The sequence below is a fragment of the Neoarius graeffei genome, chromosome 10 (assembly GCF_027579695.1).
Source record: "Neoarius graeffei isolate fNeoGra1 chromosome 10, fNeoGra1.pri, whole genome shotgun sequence".
Classification (NCBI taxonomy): domain Eukaryota; kingdom Metazoa; phylum Chordata; class Actinopteri; order Siluriformes; family Ariidae; genus Neoarius; species Neoarius graeffei.
Genome location: NC_083578.1, coordinates 8796456 through 8806848, shown reverse-complemented (window position 1 = coordinate 8806848; position 10393 = coordinate 8796456).

The following is a 10393-nucleotide window of genomic DNA, read 5'->3' as shown; positions in this document are numbered from 1 at the left end:
CCCTACCGCAACCTACTCTACTCTACCCTACCCTACCCTACCCCACCCTCCCCAACCCCACCCTATAGTACCCTACCCCGCCTTACCGTACCCTACTCTACCCCACCTTACCCTACCCCAATCTACTCTACCCTCTCCCACCCTCCCCTCCCCTATTCTACCCTACCCAACCCCACCCTATGGTACCCTACCCCGCCCTACCGTACCCTACTCTACCCTACCCCACTCTCCCCTACCCTACCATATTCTACCCTGCCCTACCCCAACCTACCCAACCCAACTCTACCATACCCTACTCTACTGTACCCTATCCTGCCCTACCGTACTCCATTCCTACCCTACCCCGTCCTACCGTACCCTACGCTACTCTACCCCAATCTACCCTACCCTACCCTATCCTACCCTAATAGATTTATTATGTTATATGTTATACAGTGAACTCCAGTATCAGTTAATAGGACCGTACATGTCGCATTTCCCTTTTTTTTTCTTTTTAAGATTCGACTACACAGCAAACAGCAATTCCTCAAGCGGTTCCTACAAATCCCAGAATGCACCGGTGCCCACGTGACTCTCGGGCCTCACTCTGATTGGCTCAGAGATGTACTAAGGAGAGAAAGATGCTACAGTTTATATCTAGGCATCTGGTCGACCTGTGCGTGTGCAGTTTGTGAGTGAGGGTTTTTTTTTCTAGAAGTTGCATTTATTATTAGCTTTTTTCCTTTATTTCGTGGCTTGAAATGTAAAATTTCCAGAGTGTTTCCAAAATAAAACAAGAGACATGGTGGATAAAGTGAACGGAGGTGACTTCTTGGAGAGAAATTACAGCACGACGATTAATGGTATGATATTTTGTAATTGTTTTTTTTGACAGTAGGCTAAGTTAAACATGACGTCAGGGTTTAAATTGAAGCAGCTATTTTTTTCACTTTATAATTAAACTTCATAATGTATATTTATTAGTTTTACCCCACCTTTTTTTTTTTAAAGTACTGCTGATATGCATGCATATATATATTTTTTTTTGTTAACTGAAGTAATTGAGTTAATTAATTGAGTTAGGATTTTGGGATAGGGCTAGTCAGTTATGCTAGCTTGTTGCCATTGGTTACCGTTCTATGAGCGCGTCCCCTTACTGAAAAATAAATAAATTAATTAATAAATAAAATCCTCTCACGTTTCTGTTTTTGCTCCTGAAAGAAGGAAGGAAAGAAAGAAGGACAAATGTTTTTAACTAGAGAAATTGTTTTGCTTGTTTGTTTGCTTGTTTGTTTGTTTGTTTTTTCCTTTGCAGATATGTTATTTGGCTCAGCTCTCCCAATGCAGGTCGTAAACAGTGAACTTTTGAACTTGGCCAAAGCTTTTCAACCCCCACTTCACTTCTCTTCACTTCACTTCACTTCTCTTCACACGTTCACAAGTTCTCAGGAATGTGCAGCCTGCAAAAATACTGGATTTAAAAAAAGCATCCCATATAATACACACACACACACACACACACACACACACACATTATTCTAGTGAAGAAATGCATGCTGGGAGATTTGACAGAGCTTCATAATAAGTCAAAACATCTCCTGGAAATCAGGATGTAAAATATAAAGCCAGAATAAACAACAACAAACCTTTACATACACACACGTGCACTTGTTTTGAAGTTGTTAGCCATATTAGTCAGCTTTATTTATTTATTTATTTATTTATTTATTTATTATAAAAGACTTATTCACACCATTAGAATGTACACAAGGATGAAATTTCACAACAATAACACTAGTTTCACATTTCTCACAGCCTAATAGAAGTTTTTAATTCCAGCACCTGAGTCTCAGTTTGCCCTGACGTACAACATTCTCAAACAGTGTTCAAAATCCCTGAAGGTTTCCGGATCATCATCTTGTTTTGGCCTCGAAATTAAATTTGAATTTGGACCCAGAGACCAGCCTGTACAATTGGATTTCGAATCAGAAGAGAATTATTGACACAGCGTGTTGTTTGAGTTCAGAGGTTGTTTAACCTCTGAGTTTGTCAGCTCGTACGGGAAATCTCATCAGAGACGCTGATTCAACACAACAGTCCTCCTAATTGCTGGGTTTCTACAAAGTTAATCCTTTTTAAAGCTGCGTCATGCATAGCACAGTATGCGGAAAAGAAACGTGGAACATGTACAGTATGTTTGGAAAAGACGGGGTCAATAATATCAGGCCTAAATAAATAAATATTAAAATACAGCTTTAAAAGAGCAGTATGATTGTGTCCTGGACGTGTAATGTTTTATAGATGTTTTCTGTAATTTGATTCATTTCTTAGGACCATTTATCTCAGTAACTCCTTGAACAGCATTTTTTAGATCTGAAAAATAGATTATGAATTTTTTGGATAAAAGTGACCAGCTTTTTGGCACACACATACACCGAGCCATCATTTTGCACTTATTTTCACGAAGCATTTAACAGTTATTACACGAAATCAAGTTGTACGTGAGCTGATAGCGCTATAATCCATGTACGACGAGATTGAGTGAGTGCAATAACTGTTTTATTCTATCCGCATTCACTCTATTTTGAGAAACGGAGCATTTTTATTTGTATTTTTTTGCCAACTTGATAAATAAAAACTTTTTATACAAAACGTCCGACAAAATCATTTCTGCTTAGAATGTAAACAAACCGACGAAATGACAGGAGCAATTTGTGAAAAATGGCATAATAATAATAATTAGTGCTGTCAAAAGTGTCGCGTTATTAACGCGTTAACTTGACTCAATTTTAACGGCGATAATTTTTTTATCGCGAGATTAACGCCCTGTGACATGATGTAGGTTTTTCATAAGCTTTTGAAACTGCCAGGAACTTGGAACAGAAAACCGCTAACAGCTAGACTGTAATGCCCTGCACCGCCAGAGTCCTTTGCCCTCCTCCCCCCAAAGAACCAGCGCGGGAAGGGCGCGCTAGTAGAGATGGGATTTATGGCTCTTTGATGGGATCCGCATCTTTGTGATCCGTTCTTTGAAAAGAGCCGTTCAAATGACTGGCTCATTTGGCTCTTTTTAAATATTTATTCAGTTTTAAGAAGACAGTGTCTAAAGAGCCAGATCCCTCTGAACTGTAAACTCAATGCTATCCCAGAAATCCTTCCTGTAATATGCAAATTTGGCCGCCTCTGATTGGACAGCGCGACGCATCAACAGGCAGAAATTGTAAAAGTACAAAATGTGTTAAGTGAGCTGAAACAGTAAAGATCAGATTCAATGCAATATTTATCAATGAACAACTTAAAGTTAATATAATGGTGTACTTTATATTGTAATCAAGCATGTCAAGCCTACCGTCACTGTGTAACCTGTCTCTCTGATTAGAGCTGTAGACTAACTCAAGCAGTAGATCACTTCACTCCTGGTTCTTTTGCTAGCCCCGGTGCTCGGCTTAGGTTCACTTTGCAGTGGCTGTGTCAAGACGTGTTCTGCTTTGCAATAAAAAAAAAAAACATTGGTACAAAGCAAGCCCATTCACTTTTTTATGCTGATAAGAGAATTACAATGGTTTTTCATGTGACAAAAATGTGCGATTAAATTGTGATTAATTGCGAGTTAACTATGACAATCGCGACATTAATCGCGATTAAATATTTTAATCGCTTGACAGCACTAATAATAATTCTTGAAAAATAAAAAAAAGATGTGTTCTTACCATCAAATACTTTCATTCCATATTTTGTTGCTTTATAAGTTTTTTTTGGGTTTTGTTTTCGAGTCGAGTTTTTATTTCGTCCTCGGTTGGTTCAGCAACACGCGCCGCCATTTTGTTTTTCTCTACTTGCAGTATATGAGCTGATATCCTAGTATCTGATTAGAGTAGCCAATCAGAGAAAAGAATAAAGTCTAATATCCTGTATGTACACACATCCGTAGACCTGCTCTATTTATTTATACATCCATTGAATGATGTAAATCCTCACGGTCATGTTTTATACTCGACTGGTGCTTATTTCTGTCATGTAGACATCCCGAGTCACCTCTAAGACACGGCAATGAGGTTGAGAGCGCAGAGGGTGGAGGTTAATCACGTTAAGAACCATGTAAAGGATAGCCTATTGGATCGGTGTGACATGACGGTATGACAGTATGTCACATCTGTCCTGTTTGCAGCAGCTGTAAATGTAATGTGTGTCGCTGTGGATTGGATTCATGCATCACCAAATCTCTCTTGTTTGTTCACAAAACAAACTGTGTTTATTGAGAAGTTAGGATGATAATGTGGAATCACATCAAATAATAATTAAAAAAAAAAACACCCCACAAAGATCACCCTTACAGATAAAGTTTTTGAGGATGAGATGCCACCTTTAGTGTATCAGTGTTTTAAACGGAGCTTACGCATGATGGATTATAGATTATTGTTGAATGATTGAGGGTAATGTGTGTGTCTGTGTGTTTGTTTATAATGGAGTGCGAGTCTGACCATGTGTGTGTTATCAGCGCTTTGTGACAATTGGCCCAGATAGGGAAGATTAGGGCTGTAAAATTCAGCTGTTTGATCTCAAAAGTTCATCGTGGGCCATTTGCCCAGAGCCCTGCAGACATAGAGCTTCTCCGTCAATCATTGTGTGTTTGTGTCACGTGACAAAAGTATGGCGCTCCATTGCTATGGTAATGGATTCGGCACTAGGCTACTCCTCTAATGACCCCTCGACCACTTGGATGAAGGTCATGTGTCCTCCACCTTTTGGCTCTGATGAAAAAGGGATGGAATTGATTGGATTTGTTCAATATGGAACAAAGGTTTGCACCTTGTCCCTGTGCCGATCTTACAGCGAAGTCTCTACTATAGTGTCGCTAAAATGCTCTTCGTTTCCTCCTCGTGTAGGTTTCTGTGGTGAGGTGTTGGAAGCAGATAAGCATGATGGGATGGGTGAGTTGGATTTTTAAGCAAAATGATCAATAGATAAACACCAACTCTGTATTAGATAAACTCTGTCGCTATATTTCACACTGATGGGTTACACTTACTTCATCCACTCATTGCTCTAGCAAGTTTATATCCACTAGGGGGAGCTGTAGATTGTCTGCACCAATGCATATGTAAAATAAAATCATATGATTTATTTGCAGTCACTGCGTATACACGTAATATAAAATTCAGCAATTTTTAAAGCATAACGTTGATTCTTTTACATTTCCTACTGCACCGGAGTCGTTAATACGGTGTATACTGGTATTATGAATCTTTCTAGGTGTTAAAATCTGTGTCTGTAGTCATACAGAGGACGTTACATTACAAAATGTCATTATTTTTTTCATTATTGTGAACCCACCTATAGATCGAAAGACAAATATAAAAGTCTTAGGCACGTGTAAAGAACTGCTGTCGATCAAAAATGGCTTAAATGAAATGTTTCAACATTAAAAAAAGGTACTATAAACAGTAATCAGTAAGCCATAATAAATGAAAATAACAAGGTCAATATTTGGTGCGAGACGAGTCTCTGCTTTAAAAAAAAAATAGTAGTCTGAGGTCCAGTGAGTGCAGTTTTATGCGGAAATGAGCTGTAGGTTTTACTGAGCATCTTCCAGAACCAGCCACAGTTCTTCTGGACACTTTGACTGTCACACTTGCTTCTTCATTTTGCACCAAAACCCAGCAGCCTTCTTTTTTAAATCTGAAAAGTGCTCTGTTCTGGAACAGGCTGCTGCTCAGATACAAACTTTTTTCTGTAAAATTTAATTTTGTGCTGGAACCCAACCCCCCCCCCCCCCCCCCCCCCCCCCCCCCCCGAACATTTGGACTCAAATGTTTTTGCAATGTTTTGACTCAATAATGTAGAAGCCATAAAATAGAAATATATAACAAAGGCTGGATGAAAAAACATCGGGTGCCTAATAAGACTTTTGCGCAGTACTGTGTGTGTGTGTGTGTGTGTGTGTGTGTAATATATACATGGCCCATTCTATAATCGCGGGTACATTTCAAATGTTGTCTCTGTTAGTCATCGTCAACTCTGTTGTGGTTAAACGGGGCAAGCTGTTAACAGGGTTGACGACAACAGAGTTGACATTTTTCCACCATTTTGTGTTTTAACTCCACATGTTAACCTCAAACTAGCTATGGCATGGCATGTATAAAAACAGAATTTTATGGATTTGAATCATATTGTTGTTGTTTTACAAAAAAAAAAACGAGTGAGAGAGTCACGCCGATATCACAATAACAGATTTGACGAATAATGAATTTACTGCTGGTGTAAAATCCTCAACATTCTGTTCAAATTAATGAGCACAGGAACAGAGCGTAATTAACTCGCTGTCTTTCTGAAGTTTCCCGCCAGAGGAAGTGACATCACTCGTTGCAGGTGTCATGCGTATTATTATTATTATTATTATTATTATTATAAAAATCGTTGTGGATTTTATGCGGTTTTATTACAGAGTTGATAAGAACATTGGGACGGATAAAAAAAAAATTTGTGACTGAAATTTCACATAAAACAGAAAATCGACTTTCAATTAAAACTACAATTGATTTTATAACAGTTAATAGAACAAGCCCCCAAAAACAGATTGTTTGACTGAATCACTTTCTGTTTATTTGAGTTGAATGGATGGATCAGGAGTTGAAGATGGCCGATAATGTGGGGGGAGGGGTGGGGGTTATTTAGCTAATGTTTTGTGGATAAATTGGGTCTAAAATGGACATCAAGCATCGCTGTTGGTGAAAGTTTGTCATAAGTATGTGTTATTGACCAGCTGGGAGGTCCGTATGGTGAAATACCGTGACCGAGGTCTTGAAAGTACTGAGTGAGGCCCTCTGGGCCGAGGTCAGTATTCAAGGCCGAGGTCACGGTATTTCACCATACGGACCGACCTTAAGCTGGTAAATAATATATTTATTTTTTTCTTTACCAAATTCTAACAGAAAACAAGAGCGCCCGAAAGGGAAAACCGAGCCGAGCCGCCATTTTGAATCCTCATTCACGGCTGTAATGCAAATGACTTCCTCCTCGGTATACAAGTGCACTTCCATGGCAGGAAAAAAACTACATTTTGCCGCCTATGTAGTCCCCTATTTATACAAAATTGCGTCATTCAGGATTCAGCCATGTTTTTGCTCGGCGTTAGCAACAGTTAGAGGTTTTTAGCTTTCTCCTGAAATGTTTTCTTTTTTTTCTTCTTCCTCAGGGTAGTAAAACTCGCTTTCGCTGTGAACACTGTCGTTATCGCTATCCATGCTGTAAAATTAATGCTGTTCTCCTGAGAAATGCGAAAATAAATGTTGACAAAAATTGCTACTATGTTTGTTGTTGTGAATGAGCGAGTCGCCAGAGGACCCGGGGTCTGTATCGTAGGATACGGACCCGCTCGCCAGCCAATCAGAGCGCAGGATATGATGGAAACTGGACCGCGAAAAAATTATTTGCATTATTGTTCAAAACTGATTCCATAAAGATTTATTTTGTGGAAAATAACAAAAGGTTTATCATCACAGAGACGTGAAGTGGACCCTGAATTCTAGAATGACCCATGTGTGTGTGTGTCTCGTAGTTATGTCACTGTTACAGAGGTGTTTCTCCTTTACTCAAAGTTTGGCCTGTCAGTCATTCAACATAAGACCACGTTACACTCCACGTTACATTCCGATGTCAAATGGATCAAGAAATTCCGTTTAATGAGCAGTAAACAAAACGCAAAACCCTGATTTCACATGTTCATTTGTCAGCATTTATCTGAAAGCAACTTTCTCAATGCAAAAATGGAATAAACGTGTACAAAAACAGATGAACACACTGCACTTGGGGGAAACCATGGCCTAATGGTTAGAGAAGCAGCTTTGAGTTTGATTTCCCTGGACCAGCAGGAATGGCTGAAGTGCCCTTGAGCAAGGCACCGAACCCTGAACTGCTCCCCAGGCTGCTCTGGGTGTGTTGTACGTCGCTCTGGATAAGAGCCTCTCCTAAATGTCATTAATGTAATGTAATGCAGTTCATTAACAGAAACCACCAAAATTTTCATATATTTCCCCCTCCCCACACACACAATGCTGTGCATAAGTATTCACTCCCTTAACCTTTTCCCCATGTAGTAACTGAAGTCATTTTTAAACTTGCTTTATTTCTTAATTAACGTGTTATTCAATTACGGTTTCGGTTTTAGTAACCTTATATCGTGACTCGTATTGGCAATTAAATATTATACTTATCGGCCTATTCGGTTTTTAGCCGTGTTGAATTTAGTTCGTTTGGTCCACGGCAGGTGTCGTTTATCCGCGCGATCTTCACGAGACTTGTGCGAGACTTCGAAACGTGAAGTGTCAGCCAGGTGTCAGTGCCGCCATTTTGAAAACTGTTTTCCAAACGAAATATTGCACAAAAACGAGTTTAAATGACGATTACTGCCTACTTTTTTCAAACTTTCCTGATCGCTATCAAAACAAACAAAACTTTCGGCTTGATTACATCAGCATTCGAAAGAGGGCGCGCGCTAGTCTGGTTAACACCAGACCATATCACAAGTGAAATATGGTCTGGAATCCGCCTATTGAATTTCTCGTAGGGGAGGTGTGGTTTACGATTGTCAACGGCCGTTTGTTGGACGTTGCGAATGTCTATCATTTGGCGTATACGTAGCCCATGGCCAATCATGGCAGTTGTACCCGGTGACGTAGTTAGAGCGACGAAGAGGCGAAGAAGAGAAGGAAAGAGAAAGAGAAGGCAAAACAAAAATAGGAAAACAATGGCACTGAACGATTACTGCCGTTTGTGCAAGACAAATATGAGAGAAGCTGGTTTGGTTCGTATCGCTCGCCGCCATGTTAAATGTGATCCGTAAACAGTCCCAAATAAACTACAAGCTTCCGTTTGTCGAGTAGTACGCGTCACCGTCTTTCCACCCCTCCCCACTCTCTGACTGGCTCCCTAACTCAGGCGAGCCTTTAGACCATAGTTTCCATTCTGTCTTTTCAGATCGGAACGATTGTGCAAAGCAGCATGGGATTTCCCAGGCTAGGCGCGCGCGGCTTTTGACAACGTTGGCAGATGTCGGTCACTTTGATTTCCACTGTACGTTTTACTTCCGTCCTACAATGTCTCGCACAGGTCTCAACGAATCTCATTTACGGCCATTGCTTTGACATATGGACTGATATATTACAGAGCATATTTCAAACACTCATAACTTGCTACAGTGGTGCTTGAAAGTTTGTGAACCCTTTAGAATTTTCTACATTTCTGCATAAATATGACCTAAAACATCATCAGATTTTCACACAAGTCCTAAAAGTAGATAAAGAGAACCCAGTTAAACAAATGAGACAAAAATATTATACTTGGTCATTTATTTATTGAGGAAAATGATCCAATATTACATATCTGTGAGTGGCAAAAGTATGTGAACCTTTGCTTTCAGTGTCTGGTGTGACCCCCTTGTGCAGCAATAACTGCAACTCAACGTTCCCGGTAACTGTCGATCAGTCCTGCACACCGGCTTGGAGGAATTTTAGCCCGTTCCTCCATACAGAACAGCTTCAACTCTGGGATGTTGGTGGGTTTCCTCACATGAACTGCTCGCTTCAGGTCCTTCCACAACATTTCCATTGGATTAAGGTCAGGACTTTGACTTGGCCATTCCAAAACATTAACTTCATTCTTCTTTAATCATTCTTTGGTAGAACGACTTGTGTGCTTAGGGTTGTTGTCTTGCTGCATGACTCATCTTCTCTTGAGATTCAGTTCATGGACAGATGTCCTGACATTTTCCTTTAGAATTCGCTGGTATAATTCAGAATTCATTGTTCCATCAATGATGGCAAGCCGTCCTGGCCCAGATGCAGCAAAACAGGCCCAAACCATGATACTACCATCACCATGGTTCACAGATGGGATAAGGTTCTTATGCTGGAATGCAGTGTTTTCCTTTCTCCAAATATAATGCTTCTCGTTTAAACCAAACAGTTCTGTTTTGGTCTCATCCATCCACAAAACATTTTTCCAATAGCCTTCTGGCTTGTCCACGTGATCTTTAGCAAACTGCAGACGAGCAGCAATGTTCTTTTTGGAGAGCAGTGGCTTTCTCCTTGCAGCCCTGCCATGCACACCATTGTTGTTCAGTGTTCTCCTGATGATGGACTCATGAACATTTAACATTAGCCAATGTGAGAGAGGCCTTCAGTTACTTAGAAGTTACCCTGGGGTCCTTTGTGACCTTGCCGACTATTACACGCCTTGCTCTTGGAGTGATCTTTGTTGGTCGACCACTCCTGGGGAGGGTAACAGTGGTCTTTAATCTCCTCCATTTGTACACAATCTGTCTGACTGTGGATTGGTGGAGTCCAAACTCTTTAGAGATGGTTTTGTAACCTTTTCCAGCCTGATGAGCATCAACAACGCTTTTTCTGAGGTCCTC